This window comes from Salvelinus fontinalis, chromosome 25 (assembly GCF_029448725.1).
Source record: "Salvelinus fontinalis isolate EN_2023a chromosome 25, ASM2944872v1, whole genome shotgun sequence".
Lineage (NCBI taxonomy): Eukaryota > Metazoa > Chordata > Actinopteri > Salmoniformes > Salmonidae > Salvelinus > Salvelinus fontinalis.
The window spans coordinates 11,736,735-11,746,731 of NC_074689.1; the positions used below are offsets into that span (position 1 = coordinate 11,736,735).

General features: G+C 40.1%; 1 non-coding gene across 1 annotated transcript; it reads right to left on the reverse strand.

Moving 5' to 3' along the window:
- Positions 1 to 250: 250 nt before the first annotated feature.
- On the reverse strand, positions 251 to 326 carry trnaa-ugc (transfer RNA alanine (anticodon UGC)). Its single transcript has one exon. It is a non-coding gene; the product is annotated as a tRNA-Ala (tRNA).
- Positions 327 to 9,997: the final 9,671 nt, after the last annotated feature.

Below are 9,997 nucleotides of genomic sequence, written 5' to 3' on the forward strand. Positions count from 1 at the left end.
GAAATGCTTACTTACAGGCTCTAACCAATAGTGAAAAAAAAACAACTAGTAGAACCTTTTTAATTCTGAGTGCTACGCATTTTGCTACTATTTTTGCATCACAACATAGAAGTGTAAGAGGCCTCCAGTTTTTAAGATAGACTGGATCTTTATTTTTTACATTTACATTTAAGTCATTTAGCAGACGCTCTTATCCAGAGCGACTTACAAGTACATACATTCATACTTTTTTGTACTTTTTTTTTTGTACTGGTCCCCCGTGGGAATCGAACCCACAACCCTGGCGTTGCAAGCGCCATGCTCTACCAACTGAGCCACACGGGACCGTATATTTATATTTGCCATCTGGGTCTTGTTTTAATAATAGTGAAATCAGACCTTCCTGCTGAGTACCTGTAAGACTACCATTTCTATAGGAGTAGTTTAAACAAGCTAACAATGGAGCTTTGAGTATATCAAAAAAGGCTTGATATACATCTACCGGTATGCCACCAAGCCCTGGGGGTTTTCGAGACTGAAATGATTTAGTAGCCTCAAAAATGCATTCCTTTGTAATTTGACCTTCGCCCTGATCTTTCTGTACATATGTTAATTTTCAAAAAAATGTATTATTTGGAAAGAATTCCTTAGTCATTCAGTGGGTGAGGATGAGACGGAAAATAGAACATCTGCTTAAAATATTTAGCTTCCTCTTTTAACCTGTCTAGGATCAGCGTGGCGCTAGCGGCACACCCCCCCCCCCCCCCACTGAAAAACCAGTGCCGCGAAATTCAAAAAAAATATTTTTTTTAAATATTTAACTTTCACACATTAAAGTCCAATACAGCTAATGAAAGACACAGATCTTGTGAATCCAGTCAACATGTCCGATTTTTAAAATGTTTTACAGGGAAGACACAATATGTAAAGATGTACATCTATTACCTAAAAACACATTAGCATAATCCACCATCTTTTATTTGTCCACCAACACCAGTAGCCATCACCAATTCGGCTAAACTAAGATATTTATAGCCCCTAACCAACAAAAAAACTCATTAGATGACAGTCTGATAACATATTTATGGTATGGGATAGGTTTTGTTAGAAAAAAGTGCATATTTCAGGTAGATGGCATAGGTTACAATTGCACCCACCGTCACAAATGGAATAGAAAAACTACTTAGAGCAACGTGTTTACCTACTTACTAATCATCAAACATTTCGTAAAAATACACAGCATACACGAATCGAAAGACACAGATTCTGTGAATACAGACATAATTTCAGATTTTCTAAGTGTCTTACAGCGAAAACACAATAAATCGTTATATTAGCATAGCACATAGCACATAGCAGCCCAGCATTGATTCTAGCCAAAGTGAGCGATAAAAGTCAACATCGCCAAAAGATATTAATTTTTTCACTAACCTTCTCAGAATTCTTCCGATGACACTCCTGTAACATCATATTACACAATCCATATAGAGTTTGATCGAAAATGTTTATATTTAGCCACCAAAATCATGGTTAGACAATGTGAAATGTAGCTCAGCTGGTCAGAAAATGTCCTTGCGCCACTTAGACAGTGATCTACTCTTATACATAAATACTCATAAACGTGACAAAAAAATATAGGGTGGACAGGGATTGATAGACAATTTAATTCTTAATACAATTGCGGAATTACATTTTTTAATTTATCCTTACTTTTCAATACAGTTTGCGCCAAGCGAAGCTACGTCAAAAAACATGGCGTCCTAAGCCACTAAAATTTTTCGACAGAAACACGATTTATCATAATAAAAATGTCCTACCTTGAGCTGTTCTTCCATCAGTATCTTGGGCAAAGGATCCTTTCTTGGGAGTAATCGTCTTTTGGTGGAAAGCTGTCCTCTTGCCATGTGGAAATGCCAACTGCGTTCGGGATGAACTGAAAAGCGTGCCCAGCTATTCACATCGTTTCAAAAATAAATGTCCCAAAATCGCACTAAACGGATATAAATTGCTATAAAACGCTTTAAATTAACTACCTTATGATGTTTTTAACCTGTTGGGGATGGGGGCGCTGTTTAGACTATTTATGCTAATGTGGCTAATTTTTTAAACGGCTTCCCACAAAATCCTTGATCGTACAATATGCATATTATTATTATTATTGGATAGAAAACAGTCTATAGTTTCTATAGGAGTTGAAATTTTGTCTCTAAGTGGAACAGAGCCCATTCTACAGCAATTTCCCTGACATGGAGTCAGATTTGAGAAACGTTGGCCACTTTTCTGAAGTCATTTAAAAGGGCTCTGTCGTTGCTATGACTATACGGACACTTCTTACGTCTTCCCCTGGATGCCTTTACGTGATGACGATTCCAACGGGCTCGATTGCTCGTTCACAGGCCCTACAAATGAAAAAAACCTTTAGCTAGCAAGTCTTTTCTTGCTGCGTAACGCGCGTGGAAGACACCGACCCTCTCCTGTTCCAAGCATTAGTTTAGCCTGTTATATTTCTCCGGTCATCTTTTCACTCGTTATAGGAGTTACAAACATCACAAAGTAGTTAATTTAAAGCGTTTTATAGCAATTTATATCCGTTTAGTGCGATTTTGGGACATTTATTTTTGCAACGATGTGAAAAGTTGGAAACGCTTTTCAGTTCATCCCGAACGTAGTTGACATTTCCACATGGCAAGAGGACAGCTTTCCACCAAAAGACGATTTCTCCCAAGAAAGGATCCTTTGCCCAAGATACTGATGGAAGAACAGCTCAAGGTAGGACATTTTTATTATGATAAATCGTGTTTCTGTCGAAACATTTTAGTGGCTTAGGACGCCATGTTTTTTGACGTAGCTTCGCTTGGCGCAAACTGTATTGAAAAGTAAGGATAAATTAAAAAATGTAATAACGCAATTGTATTAAGAATTAAATTGTCTATCAATCCCTGTCCACCCTATATTTTTTAGTCACGTTTATGAGTATTTATGTATAAGAGTAGATCACTGTCTAAGTGGCGCAAGGACGTTTTCTTTACCAGCTTGTCTACATTTCACATTGTCTAACCATGATTTTGGTGGCTAAATATAAACATTTTCGATCAAACTGTATATGCATGTTGTAATGTGATGTTACAGGAGTGTCATCGGAAGAATTCTGAGAAGGTTAGTGAAAAAATTAATATCTTTTGGCGATGTTGACTTTTATCGCTCACTTTGGCTAGAATCAATGCTGGGCTGCTAATTGCTATGTGCTAAGCTAATATAACGATTTATTGTGTTTTCGCTGTAAGACACTTAGAAAATCTGAAATATTGTCTGTATTCACAGGATCTGTGTCTTTCGATTCGTGTATGCTGTGTATTTTTACGAAATGTTTGATGATTAGTAGTTAGGTAAACACGTTGCTCATTGTAATTATTCTAGTCCATTTGTGATGGTGGGTGCAATTGTAAACTATGAAGTCTACCTGAAATATGCACTTTTTTCTAACAAAACCTATCCCATACCATAAATATGTTATCAGACTGTCATCTAATGAGTTTTTTTGTTGGTTAGGGGCTATAAATATCTTAGTTTAGCCGAATTGGTGATGGCTACTGGTGTTGGTGGACAAATAAAAGATGGTGGAATATGCTAATGTGTTTTTAGGTAATAGATGTACATCTTTACATATTGTGTCTTCCCTGTAAAACATTTTAAAAATCGGAAATGTTGACTGGATTCATAAGATCTGTGTCTTTCATTAGCTGTATTGGACTTTAATGTGTGAAAGTTAAATATTTAAAAAAAATATTTTTTTTGAATTTCGCGGCACTGGTTTTTCAGTGGGGGGGGGGGGGGGGGTGCCGCTAGCGCCACGCTGATCCTAGACAGGTTAACTCCTATAACGAGTGAAAAGATGACCGGAGAAATATAACAGGCTAAACTAACGCTTGGAACAGGAGAGGGTCGGTGTCCTCCACGCGCGTGACGCACCAAGAAAAGACTTGCTAGCTACAGGGTTTTTTGATTTATAGGGCCTGTGAACGCGCAATCGACCCCATTGGAATCGTCATCACGTAAAGGCATCCAGGGGAAGACGTAAGAAGTGTCCGTACAGTCATAGCAATAACAGTGCCCTTTTAACTGACTTCAGAACAGTGGCCAACATTTCTGAAATCTGAATCCATGTCAGGGAAATTGCTGTAGAATGGGCTCTGTTCCACTTAGAGACAAAATGTCAACTCCTATAGAAACTATAGACTGTTTTCTATCCAATAATAATAATAATATGCATATTGTACGATCAAGGACTTTGTGGGAAGCCGTTTCAAAAATTACCCAATTAGCATAAATAGTCTCAACAGCGCCCCCATCCTCAACAGCACATATGTCAGAGTCAAGGCCCGCGGGCCACATCCGGCCCGCGAGAAGGTTTTTTACGGCCCCTGGGATGATCTTGATTTATTATTAGAACCGGCCCGCAGACCGCAGCAAGCCGGCAGCCCGCAGATCTTTTACACGCACCAATACTACATTTCCCACAATGCAACGGTGACGCACCGAGCAGTAGGCTGCTTCATTTCAATATTTATTGGCACAGCAGTCGTCAGCATCACAGTAAAATTAACTTTCAGATACCCATCAAAAATGGCAAAACGGAAGGTGGACACTGAGAACCGGGGGTTTCAAACAAGGTGGGAGTCGGAGTATATGTTCACGGAGGTAGCTGGAAAACCTGTGTGTCTTCTGTGTGGAGAAAGTGTGGCGGTACTGAAAGAGTATAATCTGAGACGACATTATGAAATGAAACACGCGGACAAAAACAAGAATATGGACATGGAACAAAGGCTACAAAAGGCAGAGGAATTAAAACGAGGCCTCAAATCTCGACAGGCTCTGTTCAAAAAAGCCAAATCACAAGGCCAGGCTGCTGTCAAGGCCAGTTTTATTTTGGCAGAAGAGATCGCTAAATCAGCCCGGCCATTTACGGAGGGGGATTTCATCAAAAACTGCATGATTAAAGTTTGTGACGAAGTTTGCCCAGAAAAAAGGCAACTCTTTTTAAATGTGAGTCTGAGCAGAAACACCATTGCCGAGAGAGTAGGCCAGTTGTCCATCAATCTAAAAGAGCAGCTTGTGAAAAAGGGAAAAGATTTCATTGCATATTCCTTGGCTGTGGATGAGAGCACCGACATTTCTGACATTGCCCAGTTGTCAATTTTCATCCGCGGAGTGGACTCCAGCCTAAGCGTGACAGGGGAGTTTTTGGCTTTACGTCCTATGCATGGCACAACTACGGGGCATGATTTGTATGAAGAGGTGTCAAGATGTGTAAATGAGATGGAGCTGCCTTGGGAAAAACTCGTGGGTTTGACAACCGACGGAGCACCTGCGATGTGTGGACACAGGAGCGGACTGGTGGCGAAGATACGGGAAAAGATGCAAGAGGAAAACGCGACAGGTGAGCTGACAGCTTATCATTGTATCATACACCAGGAAGCGTTGTGCGGTAAAGCCTTGAAAATGGAGCATGTAATGAGCATCATCACGCGCACAGTTAACTTTATCAGAGCCAAAGGTTTGAATCACCGCCAGTTCAAGGCATTTCTGACGGAGTTAGAAACGGAGCATGGTGATTTGCCTTATCACACAGAGGTGCGATGGCTAAGCCAGGGAAAGGTGCTTCAAAGATGTTTCGAGCTTCGTGAGGAGATTTGTCTGTTCTTGGACAGCAAAGGGAAAGACACAACACAACTCCGAGACGAAATGTTTCTGTGTGAAATGGCTTTTCTGTGTGACATTACGAGTCATCTGAATGCAATGAACTTGCAGCTGCAGGGTCGGGATCATGTCATCTCTGATATGTACAGTACAGTGAAGGCATTTAAAACCAAACTGACTCTGTGGGAGACGCAGATGCGGAAAGAAAATTTGAGCCACTTTCCCAGCTGCCAGACCATGAAAGAGAAGCTCTCTACCAGTGCGTTCCCGAGCGCACAGTTGGCTGATAAAATAGGTATGCTTGCCGCTGACTTTCGACGCCGATTTGCTGACTTTGAAGCACAAAAAAGCAGGTTGGAACTGCTCGGTAACCCATTTGCTGTTGACGTGGAAAGCTCACCACCAAACCTCCAAATGGAGTTGATTGACCTCCAATGCAATGATGCACTGAGGGCAAAATATGCGGCAGTGGGTGCTGCGGAGTTCGCCCGTTTCCTCCCCGACACAATGCCCCAGCTGCGCATCCAGGCTGCTCAAACGTTGTCTATGTTTGGCAGCACATACCTGTGTGAACAACTGTTTTCTTTGATGAACCTGAACAAAACATCACACAGAAGTCGACTTACTGCTGAACACCTCCACTCAATTCTGAGGATTTCCTCAGCTCAGAGCCTTACCCCGAACATTGATGAACTTGTGGAAAAGATGGGACACCACCAAGTATCACCCTCAACCTCAAACAAGTGAACATTACTGTGCAATCACATATTTAGAGTTTTTACTCAGTTCAAGTTTAAAAGTTAAAGTTTAATATTTGTTTTCACTGCATGTTACTTCTCCTTAAACAAAGTGTTGTTTTTGATTAATAGATTTTTGCACTTTATTTTATTGTATTTCAATCCAATTATATTTTAAAAATATTTCAGTTGAGTGGATGATAGAAAATTGCTATTATTGTTTTTTTCTTTGAAGTAAATTTAGCCCACTTTTGCTAAAATAGAAAATATAGGCTACTGATGGTGCCTTGAATACCGGTTTCTTTCATTTAATGTTTATGTTATGGGGATTTTTATATGAAGGAAATTTGTCTTTTGTGTCTGTTGAAAATTAAAGATTACTGACAGAGCCATAAGAAAATATTGCTTTATTTATCTGATCATATTGGAATATATTTGTTAGGTTTTCAGTAGGTTCAATTAGGTTCACTAGACTATATGCGTCATTTAAAAAATTTTCAATGAACATTCGAACAGTCCGGCCCTCGGCTTGTAGCTAAATTTTTTATTTGGCCCTCCGTCCATTTGACTTTGACACCCCTGCTCAACAGGTTAAAATATTATTCGGGGGAATCATAGATGACTCCGTCTTCAGTAACGAGTTTCTGCAAATTATTTTTGTTAGCGTTCCTGTGTTGGAGATTCAAGAAGAATTTGGTGCATTTTTCTCCATATTCCATCCAGTTGTATTTTTTTGTAATAGATTACATTAGATTGTTCTTGAATTAGTTCCTCCAGTTCTTTTTGTTTTTCCTCTAACTTATTTTGTATCTCTGTAGTATCGTTTTTATTGCTATCGACATGCACTATTAGTTTATGTATTTCCCTTGTTAGTCTTGTCTCTTTAGACAGAAACTGCTTTTTTATTATTGATGAATATTGAATTGAATGACCTCTGAAGGTACATTTAAAGGTATCCAAAACAATAAGGGGATTTGCTGAACCTATATTGTACTGGAAAAATTCAGTTATAAATTGTTTTGTCTTAGTTAAAAATAAACTGTCCTCCAGTAAACTTCGATTAAATTTCCAATATCCCCGTCCACGTGGAAATTTTATAAGAGTTATGTGAAGGTCAATTAGATGATGATCCGATCGCATTCTGTCTCCTATTAAAACTTTTTTAACCTTTGATGCAAGAGAGAAAGAGACAAGAAAGTAGTCAAGACGACTAGCTTGATTAAGTCTCCTCCATGTATATCTCACTAGGTCTGGGTTTTTTAGTCTCCAAATATCTAATATCTATTTCTAATGTGTCCATAATATTTGTGATTTCTTTAAGGGCACATGAAGATAGTTTGTAGAGTGATTTCCTTTACCGTCCATTGAGATACTTAACAGTTAACACACACAACTTTTTTCACCTATACTACACATTCCTTTGTCTCATGCCCTCCTGCATACTTCTCACATCTAGGAATTTCCCTCCTACACACTGCTGCACCATGACAATAAGCTAGGCACCTAAAACTGTTACGCCCTGATCTGTTTCACCTGTCCTTGTGATTGTCTCCACCCCCTCCAGGTGTCGCTTATTTCCCCCAGTGTGTTTATCCCTGTGTTTCCTGTCTCTCTGTGCCAGTTCGTCTTGTATGTTTCCAAGTCAACCAGCGTTTTTCCCGGTCTCCTGCTTTTTGCGTTCTCCTTTTTCTAGTCCTCCCGGTTTTGACCCTTGCCTGTTTCTGGACTCTGTACTTGCCTGCCTGACCATTCTGCCTGCCTTGACCACGAGCCTGTCTGCCACTCTGTACCTCCTGGACTCTGATCTGGTTTTGACCTTTTTGCCTGTCCATGACCATTCTGTTGCCTACTCCTTTGGATTAATAAACATTTTAAGACTCCAACCATCTGCCTCCTCTGTCTGCATTTGGGTCTCACCTTTTGCCTTAATAAAAACCTGATAATGGGTTAGGGACAAAAGCTCTCACGGGATAACTCACACATCCTAACTTGAATTTGACAGGTAAAGATTGTGCATCAAAACTCAGCAGGACAGACAGTGTCTTATCTGTTTCACCTGCTACCCACCGTGTTTGCTTTGCACCAAACGGCGGCCGTCACAGACACCGGGAATCTTCCATTTCAGTTGATCCTCCTCAACACTGACCACCACCCCAGTAATCATTCCTTTCAACGGTGCCCTGCCTCGGAGAGCAAAGCAACTCACACTCAGGTTCAATTTCCACACAAGCAAACAGCCATCAAAATGTAGATCATCAAAAACAAAAAACACAGTAATTTCAACAAGAAATTCTAGACGGACTTCAATTTTGTTTCTTAACCACCAAATCCTTCACTTTACTTAAGGGCTAGGGGAGGAAGGAAAATAATCTGTTGCCAAAACCGACAAATTAATTAACTGAAGGTTTGGTATTTTACCTGCGCAGCCCATGAAAACATGCCGCCGGTGTTACTGAAAGGAATATGTAATATAAGCTCTCAGGAGCAAAGCAATACTTCCTCAATCTGGCTATCGTCATTAAAACCCATTCATTGACTAAACTCTCTATCCTTATAGTATTTACCCAACCCGCAATGTTTATTTAACTTTTAACTTCTCAGAAACCCTCCAACCTTCTCCGAACTGCTTTAATCTTTTATTTATTTCCTTTTTTCTCTAATTAAAGAAACATTTTTCAAAAGAAAAAATTTGGAGAAAAAAACAACAAAGGAAAAGTAAGGGTCTGTATTGATGTGCTATTGATATGCGCTGGACAGTATGACAGGCTACCACAGTAAGGTTATTGTGTGGCCTTCCCTTCCTTAATTGCAGTAACCCAGTGGGTTGTGACCGTGGAGAATGACGCAGGGGTGCTGCTCTGTGCTGCGTTGGGCCGAGCCCTGCTCCTCATACACACACACCCACACCCGCTGCCAACCCCACAGCTGTCATCACCTTATTGTCCCACCAATTACCCGTAATTACTGTTGGCAGCATCAGCTTCCATTCAACTATTAACAAAAAAGACTACTAAACATTCATCTTTTTGATTAGAGCCGGAGGCAGCAGTTTTACTTTAGTCTCACTGTACTATAGGATAAATCCTGTGTTGTTAGCTAGTCCTGCAAGGCTGTCTTCACAAAAACATCAGAAAATAAATGTATGTCACGTACCTATACTGCTTCTATTGTTTCCATAAACTCTACACTTACTCAGCATTATTCAGTGATGTTGGTTGGACAATAAAGAGGTTTCTAGTTAGCCTGGCTGTGAGTGTGTTTAATAATTACAAAGGGCCAGCAACTTAGCTCACACACACACTCACTCACGCACGCACACACACACACACACACTTCATCGCTGCTTATTTAACTATCATTTGTCATCCATGACTGGCCGGGCCTTACTTTATAGCTACAGTTCCCTACTTAATCATGTTTTATAGCCTTTCTGACCCTGCTCCAGTCTTCTGAGCCCTGTTGGACTGTCTGGCTATATGGGGCAGACTAACTAATAATTACACCATGCTACTTCTGACTGTTTAACCTGCCTTCCTGCCTGTAATGTCAGATAAAACAAAACTGGAGTGTTAGTGATAGTGGTT